At 40.5% G+C, this 22,040-nt stretch overlaps 1 protein-coding gene across 1 annotated transcript in view; it reads right to left on the reverse strand.

Annotated features, from left to right (window-relative positions):
• The window catches only part of PHLDB2 (pleckstrin homology like domain family B member 2), a 123,150-nt gene extending 111,111 nt beyond the window's left edge, over positions 1-12,039 (reverse strand). The window contains exon 1 of the mRNA XM_081797271.1: positions 12,028-12,039. The gene's annotated coding sequence lies outside the window, so the exon portion shown is untranslated. The remainder of the gene's footprint in view (positions 1-12,027) is intronic.
• Positions 12,040-22,040: the final 10,001 nt, after the last annotated feature.

The following is a 22,040-nucleotide window of genomic DNA, read 5'->3' on the forward strand; positions in this document are numbered from 1 at the left end:
TATCAATTGTCTAATATTCAATACAATATTATTAACTATAGGCATCATGCTGTACCTTCGATCTCTAGACTTATTTATACTTTAACTCCATCCTCTTTGACCAACATCTCCCCATTTTCCCCACCTCCCTGCCCCTGGTTATCACCTTTCTGCTCTCTGCTTCTATGTAATCAACTCTTTTTAGATTCCACATATAAGTGAGATAATGCAATTGTTTTCTTTCTGTGTCTGGTGTATTTCACTTAGCATAAAGTCCTGACCAAAAGAGAAGTTTCCAACCACACTTGCCTTCTCTCGTGGAAGGAACTGTTGTCAATGACATCGAGCATTTTGTTTGTACTATCCTATGTAAGTTGAGTTCCCCATCATAAACTCATTTTAGAATTTAGTACTAGGATAAATTTTCTCTCTTTTAAAAAGTCAATGTTCTTTCATTTCTTAGAAAAGGTGTTTCATCTATTTTCACAGTGGATTTGCAGTCGTTGTTAAGGAGAACTATGTAAACCCGTGTTTCCCTTTGTATCCTGGTTGCCAGGAAGCTTAAAGTCATTAAATGATTGTACCATGGAAATAAAGATTTTGCTTCCTACTACTTTTTTTTTTTTTTACATCTTTGATGTATTTTTATTCCAATAACCTTACTGGATATTTGGATTTTACTCTGTGTTCTCAAATATGTATTTAAATATATGAAGTATACATAACACATTAACCCTTCAAATTAACGCCATAAAATTAACCAAAGCTAAAGTGGAAATTTATCCCTGTGTACGGCTTTATGTTCAAACTATTAAGATTGCTTCTCTAATTTTGAGAATAATCTAAATACATGTGGAACATCTGATTAATTTCTGCATCAGATGTTCTCTTTCAGCCCTGCCCCCAACCTTGTCTGTGAGTTTATACTGGAATCAGGCAGGAAAACGATGCTGGGTGTGGGTGTGGGTGTGTGTGTGGGGGTGTGTGTGTGTGTGTGCGAGAGAGAGAGAGAGAGAGAGAGAGAGAGAGCACTTTAGATTAACCTATCCCAGCAGTGTTTATCAGGCCCACTTTTCTAATCACTCCAAGAGACTGAATTGGTTGACTTTTCCTGCGTGGCAGGCCTGAGTTTTCTTTGTAGCTTATCTGCCCATCCCAGAAAACAGCAGTACCCGGTGAAGGCCACTCCTGCAAAGCGCAGGGAGCTCAGCCTATCTGCCTCTCTTCTTCATGTTCCCTTTCATCTGACTCTCACCATCTCTCCAGTTATCTCATTCCTTGATTTCAAATTCCCTCATGATATGCTAGGCTATGATATGCTATCTAATATGATAGGACAGGATATAGCATAATTCTTCGGAGCCACATTAGACAGCGATAAGTGTTCAGATTGATGTGTTGGATCTAGAAAGACCTCACTGACAGTTGTCAGACTTCTGACAACTCAGAGCAGCGGCCAGGATTCAGTGCATGAGGAATGTTAAACACAAAAGCAAATTTACTAAGCATCAACTGTGTTTCACACAATGTGCCTAGATGAGTGGAAGATGGAGCTAAAATAAATCATTTATTATGTGGCTCTAGATAAGGAGTTTACTGCCAAGCATAGAACTGTAACATGGTAACATACTATAATACAAACTGTAAAAAAGTGTTACAAATGGGTTCAGAGAAGGAGATATCTCTGCCCAATGAGTCTATCAGGGAAGACATCACATGTGACCTTCCTATGGAGAAAGGGCCCTTCTAGACAGAAGAGAGAGCATTAACAAAGCAAGGGGACAGTGAAGCCAAGGTGGACTAGGGAAGCGATGCATCACACAGGCTGCCTGAGCCCACGGTGCATGGATGGAAGCATGAGAGACAACATGGGGGAGTTGAGGCCGGATTTGGGGGGAGGGGAAGAATAGGGCTTTAAATTTTAGATTTCATGTCCGATACCATTTTAATTAGGTCATTTCCTTGCTCTAAACTTGCACTGGCTCCTCCTTGCTGGACAAATACAGGAAGAGCCAGCGGCTGTGTAGGAAGTAGACACTGATTATATGGGGCTAGGATGAAAGAGAAAGACGAGCTCCAGCCACAGAGTTTGAAGACTCCAATAAAGCAATAGGATTCTATTTCCTAATATGTTAAACAAAGCTGTCAATCCAAGTCAAGGCTGCTCAGTTGAATATTCATTAAAGGCCCAGTCAAGACACACAATCCCTCTGCCCACTCCTGACTGCCATTCTTTTTCTCATGTTATGATGATTCTACAGTTACAGATCATATGAGTCTCACAGAAATAAGCACGAAACAGGTACCTTTGGGCTGTTGGGCCAAGTGTTGGACTGGAAATTCAATGATTTAATATTCCAATGAATCGGTTGTGTCACCAGGGGCTTGGGGCTACTAGCTTGACCTTTTTTATAATGTTTCACATTATGGGGATAATTGCACTGTTTCTCTCAGGGGAGTTGTTAAGAGAGTTAACAAAAACATTTGTGTATAGAACCCAGCGCTGGCTAGAGATTTAGTGTCACTACTCAGCAAGTTCTAAATGGTTGTTGGAAGCCTTTAGTTCTGAGATACAGATAGCGATGTTCAGGGCTAGTACAGTTCTTCTAGACTCATTTAAATTTCTGGCTTTTGTCAAGGATCAAGTTTATACGAGTTACAATTATGTCTAAAGAAGATGAAATTCATTTGCTGTTTCTCACACAGGAACAAAAAGAAACCCTATTTAACAGGTCCTTCTCTGATTGTTCATTTCAAGAGGTTGGTTCCTGAGATATTGGTCTTGTATTTATAAGATTGACAGAAGAATCTCCAGAACTTTAACAGGGGTAGATGAATATATTGTACCTTTAATATTAAAGTTAGTTTATAAAAGGCTTATCAACCCAACAGAGTACAAGAGAAAAGTTACATACATCGAAATGAATTTGCTAGTCAAGAAGGCAAATATGGATACTTCCAAAGAGGACATTTCTCTCCCCTTACCCCAAGCCTGCTGGCAAAGCAGTAGCTCTCCCTCTGTTTCCTCTACAAAAAAGCCCAGATAAAGTCTGAGGATCCCCAACAGGAGGAGTGCTGGTGGAGATAAATCACCTAAGTGCTCCCCATTCCTCTCATCTGTTAACACTGACAGGCAATGTAATCAAGACAAGCCCTGATGTGGTTTATTGTTTTCCTATTATACAAGCTAGTTTTGTCCCCATCCCATCTGGCTCCCGAAGTTCGTCAAAGTGACTATCCAGGTGGAAAATTCCTTACACAGTCAATTTTGAAGGAGCCATATGGATGGAGAGCAATATTACCCCTAATAAATAACTCACTGATAATTAGTTCTCAAAAGAAAGTTTTAGCTCTCATGGGCTATTAGCATTTCATGTTAAATCCTCTAGGACTTTGTAATTAGTTGAATGCTCTGATCCTATTGGAAATATCAACCACTTGTTTTCCATTCCAGCTGTCACAGTCCTTAGTACAAGAAAGAGGAGGGTTGAGGGGTGTACAGAAAAGAAGGTGGTGATCACATACTGTACACCTTTACAGGGAGTCCCTTGGACCCAGAGGACTCAGCATGCCCAAATCATCATGTCCTTATCCCATGTACATCCCTCAACCCTCCTTCTTTGTTATAGTCCATAATTGAATAAAAGTCACCCCTTATAGTCAGTCATCCAAACCCCTCCCTGTTTGGAAAGTGTCTTCGGTCTCTCATTTTCCCCAACCTCTATTACCAATCCATTGCTAAACCATATCATTTCTACCTCTTAAATGTCTGTCAGTAGTACTCTTTTCTCCATTCCCTTTGCCTTCATTGATCACCTGGTATTCTTAACTTCATTCTTAGAGAAGGAGCCCAGGAGCAAGCCAGGGCATAGGGGAGATATAGTTTCATGGGACCTGGAGCTAGAGTGGGTGTGTGGTTGGCAAGGCTTGCCCAAAGCGATGGAAGATGGAAGAGTCTAAAGGGAAAGGTAAGATCCACAGCTTGGAAAGACAGTCAGAAAGTATCAAATCCAAGACCCTGTGTGTTTGGGCGGGAGAGGGGATGAGGTTATAGGGCTATTGCTGAGTGATTATTCAGTATTTGAAGTTTGTACTTATGGCAGGAATGTGATGGCCCAGTGGGACAGGAGTAGGCGGACATTGGAATTGTAAGCTTCCAAATCAAGCCTCCGGTCTCAAAAGCACCAAATAAAATTCGTAATTATTTTATTTGTCCTTTTCTTTTCTCAGGTCCCCACTAGAATCTAAGCTTTGAAGTCAGGGACCTCTTTACATGTGTCACCATTATATGCCCAGGGTTTCCCATAGTACTTCAGGCGTGATAGACACCATAACATATTTATTGAGAACCACATGAATTGGTCTTGAATCTCATCACTTCAATGCTTAAGAATTCTTCAGTGACTCCATCAAGAATTTAGGATAAAATAAATCCAGAATCCTCAAGTTCGCATTAAGCAAATAAGCAAAAAATAAGCCATTTGGTTAGTTCAGGTTATTTTCCCAGTGGGTAGCTTACCATTTCCTCCCTCTTCCCCCTACAAGGAGGTCCGGTTTTAATCACAACACACTACTTGTCGCTTTTTGCACGTGTCCTATTCATTCACCTCTTTCTTAATAAGCAGCGATAGTTCAGGAAACACATTTTCCAGAAAGCTTTTTCCAACTTTACCCCTGGCCTTGGTCAAGTAAGAAGGCAGTGATGGTTAATTTTGTGCCAACATAGCTAGGCTATGGTGCCCGGTTGTTCGGTCAAACACCAGTCTAGATGTTGCTATGAAGATTTTTTTAGATATGGTTAACATTTAAATCAGTAGACTTTGAGTAAAGCAATTGCCCTCTATAACGTGATTAGGTCTCATCCAATCGTAGAGAACTTGAAGAGCAAAGATGGAGGTTTCCCAAAGAAGAAGAAATTCTCCTCGAGACTACAACATAGAAACATTGCCCAAACTTCCAGCCCGTGGCCAGCCCTACAGACTTCAGACCTGCTAGGTTTCACAACCACAGGTGACAATTCTGTAAAATCAATCAATCCGTCAATCTCTCTCTCTCCCCCCACCCCATAAAAATATGTATATATGTGTATATATATATATAGAGAGAGAGAGAGAGAGAGAGAGAGAGAGATTGTGTTTCTCTGGAGAACCTATACTGATACAGGAGCTTTCTATTTTAACTCCTAGGTCTAACTTAGCAGAATGAGTAAATGAAAAATTAAATCCAGCATGAAGTCACGCTCCCGTAACAGAAGAGGACTTTGCAGTGCAGAGATAATCAGCTCATGGTAGGGAAACACTAGTGAGGTTAACTGACACCTGGTCCCCAGCATCTCCTTGATTAGTCCCTCCCTTGCCACCCCCCCCATGACTTGATCATCTGAGGCATAATTAAAAATAATGAGGCAAATAGACATATTGTGAGTCCATTCATTCTGTTTTGAATGCGGGGGAACACATTACAAAGATTTCAACCCGTACTACCAGCCCTGTGGATTGGGAATGGCTGGATGGGCCTCTGCCCTCCTGGAAGGAGGCAGCAAAATCCGCTGCTCTTCTAGAGAGCCTAAAAAGCGGGATGCCTTTCTCTGTGCATCCCGACTCACTCCTTTTTATGTGGGCTTTAATTTTTGAATGACCGATGAGTCACTGAAAAAGACCTCTCCACACCAGCGGCTTTGGCCCGCTTGTCATTCAACCTCGGGTCTAAACAAACCTCAACATGTCTTCAGTGAGGTAAGTAAGCACATGACCGAAGCTCTAGGCAAGGATTGCCAGACGACGGCTATCTTGTTCGTGCTTGCTGGACTTCTGCGTTTACGCTGGAAAATGCCAGATGGTTCCCAGTAGGTATGACGGAGAGTAGGTACTGGTAAATATATACCAACAATCTCCACGAATGAAGGGCACATGGAGAGTTCTTACCGATATGCACGTCGTCAACTCCCTCCTGCTTGGCCTCCTCTCTCTGGGTATTATCTTCCTCCATCAGGATCTTCTGCTGAATCTCAGAGGAGAAACTGGGATCGATACCAGCCTGTACTCAGCGAGAAAAGAAAAGTACCATGACTGGGAAGCCAAGGCGACCTCTGAAACCTGAAGGTCAACAGAGCTAACATCTGGAGAACACTAATGGCAGTTGAATTTGAAAAACAGACATCCTGGATCATCTTCTAATCCCACTGCTGCCTATCCTTTAGAATAACAAACTTAAACCCCATCACTATCAACCACCACCACCAACAGCACACTTTAGGGGGAGGGGTGCCTGGGTGGCTCAGTTGGTTAAGCCTCTGCCTTCAGCTCAGGTCATGATCTCAGGTTCCTGGGATCGAGCCCCTTGTGGGCTCCCTGCTCAGCAGGAAGCCTGCTTCTCCCTCTCCCTCTGCCCTTCCCCCGGCTCATGTACTTTCTCTCTAACTCTCTCTCTCAAATAAATAAATAAAATCCTTTTTAAAAAGCACACTTTTGGGTAGAATTTTACAGATTTAAAAAAATAGATGCCAGCAAACAAGTATGGTCAATATTTAGACAGAACAATCAGTTTCTCAGCATAGTTGTTTCAGCTTGGGTTTTGTTGTTACTTGTTTTCTGTTTCATCCCATGCTTTGCCAGCCATCCTGTTAGGTACTTTGTCTTCATTATTTCTTTTAATTTTTACAAAATCTCATATTTTGGAAAAGGGAACCAATGCCTTTGTTCTTAAGAGCTCCCCAAGGAGCTCCTGACTTTAAGTCATGCCTTTCTCAGCTCTCATACGAGTCCAATTTTCTCTGCAGACTCAGGGGTGCCCTAGGAGATGATGTGGTCCCACCGTCATGTAAGGGATCCAATTTATCATGCGCCTACTATGCCAAATATTTCTCATCTAATTTTCACAGTGACTCTAAGATTCAGTATTATCATTCCCATTTCACAGATAAGAGACCTAAGGCTCAGGAAAAATGAGGGAGTTATTAAAAGTCACATAACCAGTAACCCATGTTACCATGTAAGGTAACAACCCTTACCTACCATTCAGATGCTGAAAAGTATCAGGTTTTGTTCAAATTATTCTTGGTATATTAGGGAGGATGGATTTTTAATGGTGACAGAACTAGAGGCAGAAAGACCAGTTAGAGGTCTATTCAATATTTCTAGGGAGAGACGTTAAGAAACTAAAGTAGGGCATTTGTTTAAGATAACAAGGTTCAGACTGTGATATACATATAGATATAGAAATAGGCAAAGGCATAGAGATAGATATAGATATCTTACCAGCACAAGATAACTCAAGATGATTTACTGGTACTGGAAGGTGGGTATCTGGTGTGATTTTGGTAGCTGATAGATGATGATGCCATATCTAAAGGAGCCAAGAGCACCATGCAGAGAGAATGTGTCTCTCCATTCCCCTCTATTCCGAGAGGTTATGAGTGAGAAGAAAAGAACAGAAGCTAATCTCAACTCTTACACAGAGAAACAATGCTCTACCTACTTGCCTCTCAAGATGCTTCTCTCAGGTTTTGAGATCTTGATGCTACCTCTCAGCTTTCCTCACCGATTTAACTGAAGATATATTTAAAGTAGTCCTTGGCATGGGGTAAGGGCTCAAGAAATTCTATCTTCTTTTTCCACTCCTTTCACTGTCCTCTCTCTTGTCCCCACTTGGAACTCATCAAGCACTAACTATTCACATACAGACCTCTGGTATAGAACGGGGTAACTGTAAAAGCAGACAAAACATACTCACCTAGCTCAATCTCCTCCATGCTCGGCAATCATAGCAAAATGCTGGGGACCATTGAAACCAAGACCCTGAGTGCCTCCTGAGGAAACTATGGTATCTCTTCACATATATCCCAGCACCGCTTTCTTTATAATGTGAGAAGCAGCAGAAGAAAAATACGTCCTTATAATAAAATATCCCAATGCTTATGTGGGCTGCCATTGTGCCAGACATCTTGCTGAAGTTTTTACAGACATCATTTAGTCCTCACCTAATTTACTGCGGTGGGTTTGCCTATCTGACAGATGAGAGAATAGAAGGTAGAAGAGAAGGAAGAACTTTTCCAAGGTCACAAAGTCAGTCAGTGGAGAGAGCGAGCAACCTTCAAAAGCTCTGTGGGACTCTGAGGTCAGGTCTCTCCATCTCTCCATTGTCCCCACCTCCCACAACCTTTCTGTTGTCACCAAGCTCCCCCTCATGGAGATTGCTCTGCTAAGAGCAGTGGAGGAACATGATTCTAACATGTAAATACTTTTGCAATCATCCCATGTCAATGCAAAAATACGGATTAAATATTCGAAAACAATATCTAATACCACATTACGAAAGTATAGCATGACCAAGTGAGATTTATTTCGTGAATGCAAGGATGATTCGGTATTAGGAAATCTAGTAATATAAACACCAAATCAGTAGATGTAAGAGGAATAATTACGTGATTATCTCCTATAATAAAAAAAAACAAGAACAAAACCAAAACAAAGCTTTTGACAAAAACTTCCTGATAAAAACACTCAAGAAAATAATTGAAGCATATTTCCTAAACAGAACTCCTTGGTCCTAAAACCAGCATTGTACGTAATGAGGAAATACTAGAGACATTTCCACTAAGATTAGGAAAGAGTCAAGAATGCTTACTATGTCTACTAATCTTACTATCTCTACTACTACTATTGAACATTGTCCTAGAGGAATTAGCCAGTACAATTTAAAAGGGCAGAACAATAGGAGGCACAGGAATTGGAAAAGAAGTAAAACTATTTTCAGATGATATGATAGTGTACTCTGAATACCTGAGAAAATCAACAATAAACTAACACAAACAATAAAATAAATGTTAATTTATTAGTACCAATTTTAGTTTTGCTAGTTTTAGAATAACTTCAAGCTTCAGAAGAGCTGCAAGAATACAAAGAGTATTTTCCCTGGAACCATTTGGAAATAAGTTTTGAACATGGTGCCCATCATTACTGAATGGTTTGGTGAAGTAACCCATCAAACAAGGACATTCTCCAGAAACTCATGATATCAGGGTCAAAATCAAGAAATTATCATTGACGCTGGCGTTGAATTCACAATCTCCTTTCAAGTTTAATCAATTGTCTCAACAGTATTCTTTATCGGAGCTAATCTAGGATCATGTGTTGCATTTAGTGGTTTTATCTCTTTAGTTTTTTTTCAGTCTGGGAAAGTGTAGCACAGGTGGCCTTTCATAGACTAATTTACCCTCACTCCCATCACCTCTGTGCCAGGGGTGTTGGGAAAGGCCAGGACTGACCACAACCAAAACCCATCCCTCCGGACATATAAAATGAACAGTTGTTTGAGTGTGCAGAGAAGTGTGGAAGTGATGCCATACTTTTATCTTCTTTTATTTTTCCCATAAAAGTTTTAAAGCCAACTGTAAAAGTAGAAATAGGGTAAACCATTCACTCTTTGCTGAATTCTTCCTTGATAGAATGTTCACAGGAAAAAAATCATCTCCTTTCCAAAATGGTTCTAGGACAAGCTCTCCTAGGTTAGATTTAACAGTACATCTCTTAGGTTGTGTATTCTCAGGTCTGATTGGTCTCCAAGTAAATCTCAGGTAAGGAGACTGTTCTTAGATTACATTTGAAAATTTGAAACATACAATTGCCCCCACAGTGTTAGACAGGAGTTCTAGGCAAGTTAAAAAAACAAAACAAAAGAAAACCATTTGAATCTGACTTTGCTTCAAAGTTCTGTTGGGAATTCTTGGAAATCTGTTAAATTATCCCCAATCCCATGGAATGATAATTCAAATTTCTTTACAGGTAGAGTCTACAACTACTTTTCCATATTATATTTTTTAATATCAAATCGTTAGCTTTCACTGATTATGTGAAGGCTTTTGAAAGCATAACAAATACATAGGTAGCCATCATGCTGTGTTTGAAGAATCTTGGTCCTCTTTAACTTACCCAGATACATTATTGGATATTCCTTATTTTGAGGGTCTACACAGTTGCTTAAGCCAGTGTAAATGATGATGGGGAGAGCTCCCAGGTTTTTACAGCAGATTCTGGATTTCCTTGAGTGCCTGGGATCCATGCTTTTCAAAGCCACCTCAGTGGAAGTACTTTTGAACGTTGATGTTCTATTATCTCATCTCCTTAGTGGCAGAATAACATCCCTCAACACCCACTTTTTTTTGCTACCTTTCTTCGTGGGAGCCATTTTTTCTCAGAACAGGTTGGAAAGAAAGGGAGGGATTATGGGTTATGGGAAGAGTGAAATTCCTCTTCCTAGTTGCCTGTAGACAAAGCCATACCAGGGAACTTTAAAAAATACAGATTCCTTAATACCAGCCCAGACTTTCTAATCAGAATCTGTGGAAGAGGATCCAGGAAAATGTATTTTTAAAAAATTTTTTTAAAGATTGATTTATTTATTTGAGAGAGAGAGAGAGTGTGTGTGCATGGGTGGGAGGGGGAGAGGGAGAGGGAGAGAGAGTCTTAAGCAGACTCCGCGCTGAATCTTAATCTCGCCACCCTGAGATACCGACCTGAGCCAAAACTAAGAGCTGGACATTCAACTGCCTGTGTCACCCAGGTGCCTTGATAGTATGTATTTTTTTTTTAGGAAATTTCTCAAGAGATTCTTCCTTGACTAGCACTGAGAAGTTTTGTTCTACACATAGCATTAGCAGAATGATCCCTAAAAAAACTTACACGAGTCTGGAAAAGGATGCTCTCGATAGCCCCTTCTTAGCAAGCCGTGGCTCATGTTAGCAGCTGTATTTAAGGAAACATCTATTTAATTTTGTTTAATCCAGAATTTCTCAAATTTATTTGAGTATAGGACATATATATATTTTTTGATACAATGCATCACTCTACCACCCCCAAAAAGCACAAAATTTGTGAAATGTTGTTACCGAAAATACAACTCACCATGTCACCCCCTTTTTATTAACAAGATCAGCAACTCTGATGTTTGGCAGCTCGGTGATGCATGTAACCGTAACTGCATCTAACCTAAGAGAGATTGTCCTAGAACCATTTTGGAAAGGAGACAGTTTTTTCCTGTGAACATTTATCAGGACTGTTATATAAGCTTTCCTGAGGACTTCATGCTCAGTATTATTCTCTGGCTCTTCCTCTGCTCATTCCTAAACCTCAGATGTTAAAAAATAATAATAGTTATAAAAATTAGTATGCATTGATGGGCACCTGGGTGGCTCAGTCGGTTAAGCGTCTGCCTTCGGCTCGGGTCATGATCTCAGGGTCCTGGGATCGATCCCCGCATTGGGCTCCCTGCTCAGCCGGGAGTCTGTTTCTCTCTCTCTCTCCCTCTGCCCTTTCCCACCACTCATTCTCTCTCTCTCTCTCTCAAACAAATAAATAAAATCTTAAAAAAAAATTAGTATGCACTGATTGTTTCATAGGTGCTAGGCTCTGTTCCAAGTACTTTGCCGGCGTTATATCATTTAATCCATAGCCCTGTGGAGTAGGTTTTATTATTATAACAATGTTATAACAGGATACTAAGGTACAGAGTGATTAAGTAGCTAAACCTAAGAAAACACACTATTGGTAAGTACCGAAGCAAGTATTGCAGAGGTTAAATCCAGGTGTTCAGACTCTGAGCCTATAGTATTAAGCACACATTATTTTGCTTGAGCATTAGTCATTGGTCTTCCGCTACCTGCTCCTTGCTGGCAGCCTCATCCAGTCAAAGCTTCACCTTGTCCATGGCTTCCTAAGCCCTTCCCCCAACTCTTGTTCTCTCCTCTGGGCCACAGACCCACTTCACCAACTGGTTGCTAGACATCTCAGTGGGGAGCTATCCCTGGAACTTCAAACTCAATATATTTCTTTTTTTTTTTTTTTTTAAAGATTTTATTTATTTATTTGAGAGAGAGAGAATGAGAGAGAGCACATGAGAGGGGGGAGGGTCAGAGGGAGAAGCAGGCTCCCCGCCGAGCAGGGAGCCCGATGCGGGACTCGATCCCGGGACTCCAGGATCATGACCTGAGCCGAAGGCAGTCGCTTAACCAACTGAGCCACCCAGGCGCCCAACTCAATATATTTCTAGTACAATCTCATCTTTCCCCCTCCAAACTTGCCCCTCCTTTTGTGTTCCCTCTTTCTAGTCTTTCATGTATTTCTCCCTATGACGTATCTGAGCATCTATTACGTGTTTGGTACTCTGCCCTGTTGGGGTTATGTATAAAAGTGAACAGAACTTGGGTTCCTACTCCTGGTTTCTATGGCTCCATAACTTCAGTGAACACATGCTTCCTCATGCCCCTCTTCCTCTTTCTTTGTTATGTTTTTCCAGATTAATCTCCAGCAGCGATTTTACTCTCTAAATTGTTCTCAAGCTATATTTGCTTGAAAGGGAATTCGATTGTCCTGAATTATTTTCCTATGACAGGTCACTGGCCCGATCATAGCTGGTGTGGCGCATCGTATTGTACAGATGGTCACATAGCCACACACGCGATGGGACACATTCTTGCAGCATGGCCCTGACAGTCTTCATCATGAGATGGGGGGTCTACACCTCCTCCCCTTGGATCCGGCTGGGCTCATATCCACAGTGAGTGACATGACATGCTTTCAGAGGCTAAGTCCTAACAGGCAAAGCAACTCCTGCCCGGTCCTTTGGAGGTGCTTGAGTGTGGAACCAAAGGAAGGGGTAAGACTACCTAGAGCTGAGCGTGAAGGAGTTCCAGGCTGTGGTCCCCCCTGAGGACCCTGCTGACAGCCAGCACCGACCTTCAGACTGGGGAGCGGACAAGATGTCATATGATTCCCCGTCCTGGCCTTCAAGCCACCATAGCCGATGTTCAGCGGGGCAGAAACAAGGTATCTCCTCTGAGCTCTACCTAAATTGCAGATGTGTGAGCCACATATATGTTGTCATTGTTTTAAGTCGTTGAGTTTGGGTGTGGCTTATTAGGTAGCAGCTGACAGCTGAAATAGGTGCCCACGCTTTTTTTAACCTGCTATCGTCAGAAGCAAGGTCACTTAGCACAAAGTACAGTTGGTGCCAAGGAGGCAGGCACCATGATTAAATGTCAACCGTGTGCCACTTATTTTTTACATTTCGATCCTCTCTAGCACTTAATACAGTGTTTTACATGGAGTATATGTCAAATAAATATTTACTGATTTGAAATGAAGTACGTTGTGATAGTGAGAACATACATTTTGCTGTCAGATACACTAAATTTCAAACCACAATTCTAGATGCTACAGTCTTAATTTTTAAATAGGAGAAATAAGGGTAAAATGAGAAAGATTGAAGCTTGATTGTGAAGGGTCTTGAATGCATGGTTAAGATTCATTTTTTTAAGTAATGGGGACTTGTGGAAGGTTATAGAGATGTGATGTGCATAAGGCAATTTTTGAAAAGATTAATATGACTGTCGTGTGTGGAATGAGAGGTCAGGTAAACAAAAACCAAAGAAACTAAAGTCAATGTCCAAGCATGTTAGGATCTAAACAGTACCTAAAAATGTAGCCAGGAGATTGTCAGGTCAGGATTAAATGGCAGGATGATATTACAAAGGATGTTTCTATAGATTTTGAGTTAGAGCCTATAAAGAAGAAGATTGGTATAAGAGAGAAGTCCAAAACTGATTCCAATAACTTGGCAGAATTTATTAAAAGTTGTTCACACAGGATACCCTATGTACGCTACAGCTGTCTCACTTCCGAAAATCTGTCTTATAAGGACAGGATAGCAGAAGTACTTACAGCTATATGTCCAAAGATATTTACTGCAGCCTTGTTTGTGACAGCATAATGGTAAAAAACCAAAATAACCATCAGTAAGGTAATGGTTAAGTGTGGTATGTCTATACAACGGAATAATATGAGAATGAAGTAACTCTAAATAAACTGACCTGAATAAGTTTTAAGTGAAAACAGTATGTTATAAACATATGTGTGTGTGTGTGTGTGTGTGTATAATGTCATCTGATTTTTGTTAAAAGCAGAAGAAAAGCCCAAGTGTCAGAAAGGAAAAACACTAAAATTAATACTGTAATGCTGTTTTCCTCTGGAAACTGGGAATTTTGGAAAGGTGTGGGGGCAAAGTGGTCTTAAAATAAATACTCTGAAAAATTGTATAATTTTACCTTTTGGTGTTCTTTGCTTTTTTTCTTTAATAAAAACAAAACAAGCCCTTTTAAGTTCACAAATTTAATACTATTACAAGCAAACAGCACCCTTGACAGAAACAGTAAAGTCTGAAAAGTTGATTAGATTCAGGGCACAGATGATGACTCAGTGTGGATTAATGTGTATCAGGTGTGAAGGGCTAAATCGTGGTTGGGGTGGTGACTGTTGATAGCATGGAAGGTGTGTCTGGGCAGGCCTTCTAGATTCTGGGTCTGGTAGGGCCAGTCAAGAGATGTGGTCCATCTGGGTAGAGCTTGCAGCTAAGATGGCAGGGTCAGAGGAAAGCACCACAGATCTTTTCTACTTCTGTCTGTCCCAAGGGTTGGAGGGAATAACTCTTGCTGACCCAGCCTGTTTACCCTAAAGAAAAACTCATGCCATCTATGTGATTCTGTAATAATTAACTCTGGGCCTTCCAACCTTTACTATGAAAGTTGGGCAACATCCTACTGGTGAAACTAGTCTTCATGAATGTATCTATCTCCATCTTGAACTTATTTACATTTATAACCTGGGGTGCACCTAGAGCTACATCTGTGTCTATATCTATATTCAGAGCATCTGTGTCATCTATAGATCTGTCTAGAAACATGGACAAATAGAGATGTCCTGCCTGCATATTCTCATATGAAATAATCGGCATTTATTCGGATTTAGCCTTGAACAATATGGGGTATTGGGATATATTAAATACAGGGTAAGCATACTATAAAAATGGATTCCACACAGGGTATTATAGTGGTATATTATAGAGCCAGGGTTCTATTACAGGATTACTGATTGCTTCTCCAGACAGATTTAAATTGATGACTCTAAGAAAATTTTTGCAAACGGGCCCCTTCTATCTTATTGACCCTACAAATGCGCTTATCACAGCTTCTGGGAAGATCTTATTTCCCTGCACAGCTTCAAAATGCTTTGGGCAAAAGAGATACTGTGTATTTTTATTAAGTGAATATTATCTCCAAAGCCCACTAATGAATTTTTTTTTTTTAATACAGGGAAAGCCTCTTTTAAAATCTGTTCAATATTTAATACACATTGCCTTGGATAAGTAGTAAATAATACATTTGAAATTTTAAAAATGCATATGCAAAGTTATCTACAGAAGTCCCCACAATATTTGTAATTCTACTGTTGTCAGTTTCCTTTTATGTATCCTGTCCCCGGTAGATTCTGAACAGACACAGGGATAACAAAAACCGTGTCATGATGCCTTCCTTTTCTTTTCCTTTTTTCTTTACAAAGCAAGAAGAAAGTCATGCGAGTATGTTAATTGCCTAAGATCTCACAGCCCTTCATGCTGACAATGATATTCTTAGACCCTGAGATGTGTTGACTGTTTGCTATTTTCTTTATTCATGATATTTAGAAACAAGCAATTTATACATACCCAAGAAGTGTGTATGTATATATAATATATACATATATTTTAAATCACTGTTATGAATTTATATGCTATCTCATAAGTTAATAGAAAAAAATACAGCATTTCAAGTAAAGACTTCAAATTGCTTTAACTTTGTCAGTTTCTTCCTTTCCCAAACAGAAATGCCAGGCTTGGTTTCCCTACTTGTCCTCAGGCAGTATATGCTGCCAAGCTATTCCAGAGTGAAAATCATGACTTCCTGCTCCTGCTATTGATCTAGTAGATGCACAGGAATGAGAGGAAGAAGAGAAGCTGCTTTTCGGAAACCAGGACCAGTGCTGAGGATGTGGAGGCTTTATGTGCCTCCACATTCTAGTAGCTTTCTGTGCATCATTTAGCATCTTCAGGGGAACAAAATTACAAATTTCTCCATGATCGCTTGGCTCCATAATGGTTTTTAAAAGCTGAGGTTGGGAAGAGCCCCTGAACCTGAATCTATTAGGAATTGGAATCATACCTAATCCCTGTTTCTTTTGACTCGTTCAGTCAGTTTGGTGATGAGAGGATTTAAGACAAAATGAGATAAAAACGACACAACACAGAATTGTGAGTTTAAGATCTAGTGAAATATTGTGAGTAGCCTTTGAGGATCCGGTTAAAGAAAAAACAAATAGAATTCTTAGAAAGGTGAGATGTCAAAAATTTTTTTGACTTCAAACAAGAGAATAATGGAAGGTGCTGGAATCCAGGATAGGACAGGAGTAAGTGCGATGCCTTCCTTCAGGGAGGTGGAACCGTCCATCCACTAATCTGAGTTGTTTTTCAGCTGTGGCGCTGGATGTGAACAACCTATGTGCACGCTTTCACGCTGTCCCTCTCTTTGCCAATGGCAGGCCTTTGCAAGATGGCGCAATGTGGACAGTAGGAGAGAAGATAAATGACTCTCCAGTGGTTTCCATGACCTTTATCATTAGTATCTTGGCTTTAATTAATGCTGGTGTTAGAAGAGAAATGTCTTAAATTCTGGACGAACAGTCATTTAACTACTCAAAACCATTTAAAAACTAGAAAAAAGATTGTAAATATTTGTCTGTTTATTTTGCTCTCATAACTGAGTTCCCTTTTCTCTACCTAAGAGAAATGACCCACCAGATGCTGACAGGATCATAATCTCCATAGGATCACTGCGGTGTATTCATCTTTATATTTTACTGTGCTTGGCACTTGGTGGGGTGTCAGCAAATATTTGCTAGGTTTCATAGAATCGATTGAGTAAAAGAGGAGGTATACTCTTTTAGAAGCCAAAACAATTTTTCAATCTTGATAAGAAGTTTATCAACATACGTCATTCCATCTGTGTTCATAGATCAACTGAAAAGGAGGAATTAGAGCAGGAAGTCAAAAGATAATCCACTTACCGATATGTAATTTGGAGGTATCTTTGTAATCCACTCTTCCTGTCACTTGCGGGAAATAGCGCCAGCATATAAATCAATCGGTGCCCATGAGGCTGTCCGGGAAGGGAGCAGAGAGCAACATCCCGTGGCCCCATGTTTACCAGTCAAGTGACATCAGCTGCTGTCACCCTCTGGGCCTCCCTCTCCCACTTGACTCACTGACCCAGAGAAGGGGTAACTCTCCCGCTGGTGCGTTTGGGAAATAAACTGGCTCTGCATAATGGTTTGGAAGCCAGATGACCTTAAGAATTACACATGCCTGGTCTGCCTCTTCACACTCTCCATTGTGGAGAGGCAACTCCTCTAGCAGGGAGCTGTGTGGCCACTGGTGGGTAAGTCTATCCAACTATGGAGTGCAGTTTTGAAGTCTGCTGTTGTCATGTCCCTGAGCCACACCCTCCCTTAACAGCTTTATCAGTTACGAAGATGACATTTTATCTCCTGCTAGACTTCCATGTCTACCTTTCCATTGTTTTCAAACATGACTCAGAAGAGAATGTTATATTCAGGTCCCCTTCCAGCCTTACGAGGGTACTTGGCTCCAGCAAGTCTACAAATCTGTATACTTTGCATCTGGTTATCAGATGCATATTCATGCATGCATTCACTCAGCCATTCCTTTGCAAATAGTTATTGAGCCCCTAAAATATGCCAAACATTATGTATGGTAAGCCCTGGCACCCTACCCAGAAGGAGCTCACAGTGCAGTGTTCTTATAAAGCAATTTGGCATGTGGGTGAGCACAGAGCTTCCCAAGAGGTAACGGAGTCTCAGCTGAGTTGCTCATGTTTTGTATTTTCTTAACTGAGTCATAATGAAGTAGGATTTGGCTAGGAGGTAGCCAGGTCTGGTCTACCTGACCACAACTGGAGTTGAAGGGGCGAGCAGGGGCTCAGTTCCGAGACACCCTTCTCAGCCACTATAGTAGAGGCCCTGGACTTTGCCTAGTAGCTACCAAACCACTGTGTTAGAGATCAGAGGGGTGATACGGTCAGGTTTCTGTTCTGAACCAGTCACTTTGATAGCGTGGAGGATCGACCTGAGGAAGACAAGCTTGAGGAGACCAGTTTGCAGATTGTTGTTGGTGAGAAATTATAGAATGTGATTTAGTAACACCTCTGTTTAATTTTGTTTTTCTTTTCTTTTTTTTTCTTGACATTTTGTAGGATAAGCAGTAAGGAAAAAATTCCCACCTCTGGTGATGATGATGATGATGACAAAGAAAAAGCAGATGCTGAGTTCTTGCTATAAAGAGCCACGAGGCTAAAATGCTTTTGTGCATTAGCTCACTTCGTAGTCCTTAAAAATGTATGATATAGATAGTATTATTCTTTTCCATTTTATCTATGAGAAAACTAAAGTTTACAAGGTTAAAATAACTTTCCCAAGGGTACACAGCCAGTAAGCAGCCAAGCTGGGACCTAAACTCCAGCCTGAGTTCAGCTTCCGTTCTGATAACTCGGTGCTTTACAAAAAGCTTCACAGCACTTTACCAAGCGCTTTACCCGGATCCTCGGGTTGGCTCAACTTTAAATTCACTCTAAAGAGATTGGTTTATTTTCATTTAATAGAATCATATGCTCATGAAAAAATGTTTGTGATATATTTTGAAATCACAAAATATGTTGCTCATTATTTGTACATAGATAATCAATCCAATGCCTTCTTGGCCAAATTTTAATAGTCAAATGTCTTCATCTTACCATCAAACAGATACATACTGAATGGATTTTAATGTCGACTTTAAATAAATATTCTATAAAATATAATTAAAAATATAACAGAAGTGATTTCTGGTTTGTTTTTTTTGCCATAGATTATTCATTCAGCATTCAGCAACTACTAACTAAGCACCTGGTGTGTGTTATGCACTATTTCTTTCAAGCATATGGAAGATAATGGCCAGTAACTTCATTAGGTTTGTTATAGCATGGAGAGCCTAACTTAGCATCATTATATAGAGGTCCTCGATACCTGCTTTCAGAACGAAGAAAGCAAAGGAGTGCACTACACAGGTCAAACCATCCAATAAATTAAATTAATTAAATCATCATACTACCTTAAATTTACTAGTTTTATTCCTTGGAAATCTTTAGATTAGATTTTTATTCCCAACCATATTAATAAGGTAGAGATGATTGAGTTGCTTTATACTCATTTAGCATTAGCTTACATAAATAAGATATTTATTTATTTATCCAGGGTTGTGAGTGCTTCACCGTTTGTGTTAACGTTACTTATTCCAAACATTCTAGGTTTAAATAGAAACTCCAAAGTGCCCTAATGAACAACTTGTCATTCTCAGTGAATGGACTTGTGCAGGAAGTGAACAAGTGAAGGAACTACTGATGAAGAGTGATTCCAAACCACCCAGCAAGTCCTGACTGGAATCAGTCCTACACTGAGAAATTATAGATATATAGCCCTGGTTTGCTCCCAGAGATAGGCTGTCTCTCCCAGAGGGTTCTGGTTCATCAAGCTTCACTCCCTGCCCCCTCCCTCACCCCCTCACCACATGACCACACCTCCCTGGGCAGAATTACCAAAGGAATGTGGGATGGCAGAGTTCCTTCCTTGACTGAAGGGCCCAAATTATGGCATCACTGTTAGGTTTTAAGGATTTCCCCCTTGTTCTAATGTTATCATGTTTTCTTGTGTCCTGACTCTACCTATTTGAGAGAAAACGCAGGATCCAATTCTTGTTTAAGCTGCCAAGATTTCCCCGCGCTTAGGGAAAGAAAGGAAAAATGGCGCAAGTGCTTAAGATGACCCATAGACTTCAGAAAACTACACTTTCTAGACATGAGTAAGGAGCATGTGGGTAAATTTATCCCCAATGTGCCAGGTTTATCCCTTTGAATAACTGGATAATTCCAGCTAATACCATATTGAAACAGCTTTACCTGCCTGGTATATTTTTAAGGTTTTATTTAAAAGACTATCCAAAGGGTGCATTGGTAGCTCAATCCGTTAAGCGGCTGACTCTTGATTTCAGCTCAGGTCATGATCTCAGGGTCCTGGGATCTAGCCCCAAGTCGTGCTCTTCGCTCACTGGGGAGATGGCCTCAGGATTCTCTCTTTCCCTCTGCCCCTACCCCCACTCTCTCACCCTCTCTCTCACTCTAAAATAAATAAATCTTAAAAAAATAAAAGGCTATTTGACAAGACAATCCAATATTTAGTTTTATATTATATTAATATTAATTATAATAAATACGCTAAAAAGAGATGACAAAAATTTAAAGATAATCCAGATTTTATTCCAGAGAATTCTTTCCTAAATTAAGCTTCTTGAAACAACCAAAGACAAGCTAATTAGTTGTATTCCAATCTCCCTTGCCTTTTTTCAGCTCCCTTATAGTCTAATGATTTAAGTGAGCCAAAAATTGAGAATATTCAAGTGAAAAACCATTATAATAATGTAGTGCTTAAGGGTTTATTTAAAAGGAAGTGTGGTTTTAGTGTGTCCTTCCAATGGAAGATGTCTATTTATCTTACTCTACTCCAAGCATTTCCCAGTCCACTTGGCTTTATTAAGAGTTCAAAAACATGAGAATCTTTTGAAACTAATAACTTAATGTCTCCCTACAGATCTCTCCTTTTGGTGGTATAAGGATCTTCATAGATCCCCAAAGCAGAAGTATACTGGCACAAAGTTAGGAAGCTGGATCCAGCTCTTTAGAGAAAATCTCAACCTTTTGTGTTTGTTGAATTGTTCTACACTGATTTATTTGTATTTGTGACAATTACCTAGATCATGGAAATTTGTGGGCTTAAGCAAGTCTTTTCCTTTTTAGTATTTTTGTTTTCTCACCTATGTATTAATGATACTGTTAAAGCTAAAAAAAAAAACCAAACTTCTTCTCAGGAGTACACCATGGACCAGACTTTCTTTGAATTTATAATTAAATGTTAAGTAAGATGAGGCTATCAAGAAATGGTATAGAAAGGTAAAGTGCTTATAAGTAGAAATATAAGGAACAAATCTTCCATGGTTTCAAGAACACCCAGGCAGAATTATTCGTGTATCTATGACTGAAAAAGCTAAATGGATCTGTGGCCTTTGCCCCACATGGTAACTATTCTAAAATGTCCAGTATAGTTTGTATGTATTAGGATACTGTCAATCACATGCCCATCAAATTGATTTAAACAGCATAGAAAGTCACTGACTCATGTAACTGGACATCAAGGACTCACTGGCCTTCAGTTGGAGGAGCCGGTGGTGCCTCATTGCTGGGCTCTGCCGAACACAGGTTTCATCCTGAAGACAGTTTTCCTCATAATTGCAAGCCAGCTGCTAGCAGCAATCAGGGTCACATGCTCTTCCCTCCACTTCCAGTGTAAAGGAGCCTGGCGTTCTGAAGGGCCCCTGAGGACAAGGAAGCTTTTTTCCCGGAAGTCTCTAGCAGAAGCTCTTTGAGCCCCATCAGTCGGATTTGGGTCCCATGCCCACTCCAGAACCAATCACAGGAGGAAGTTATGGGATAAACTTTTGACCTCTCAGGCCACTGAGGGACATGGGCTGTGTCAGAAAGGGATGGACACCTAAACCACATCACAGTTCTACTGGAAAGGAAGAAAGGACTGTGAATGCTGAAGGCCACCTGTAATGTCCACTCCAGAGCTCCTGAGAGGACATGGCTATACAGGAAGTAGAAAAACCGTCATGACCGGGGCGCCTGGGTGGCTCAGTTGGTTAAGCAACTGCCTTCGGCTCAGGTCATGATCCTGGAGTCCCTGGATCGAGTCCCGCATCGGGCTCCCTGCTCGGCGGGGAGTCTGCTTCTCCCTCTGACCCTCCCCCCTCTCATGTACTCGCTCTCTCTCATTCTCTCTCTCTCAAATGAATAAATAAAATCTTAAAAAAAAAAAAAAGAAAAACCGTCATGACCATTAATATACAGTAAGAAGCTACCAAATGGGTCAGATAAAAGATCTATTTATAAGAAGTTATAAAGAGGGGTGGAGAGGGATGGTATGGACATGCTTCTGGTTCCCAGGGACCGTGTGGCTGACCGCATGCCTGGCAGGCTTTTTCTGGTCCAGGCGGCTGGAGAGAAATGTGCAGACCAGCAGATGAGAGCAGATGAG

Source organism: Leptonychotes weddellii, chromosome 1, assembly GCF_054177405.1.
Source record: "Leptonychotes weddellii isolate Sample4059 chromosome 1, ASM5417740v2, whole genome shotgun sequence".
Taxonomy (NCBI): Eukaryota; Metazoa; Chordata; class Mammalia; order Carnivora; family Phocidae; genus Leptonychotes; species Leptonychotes weddellii.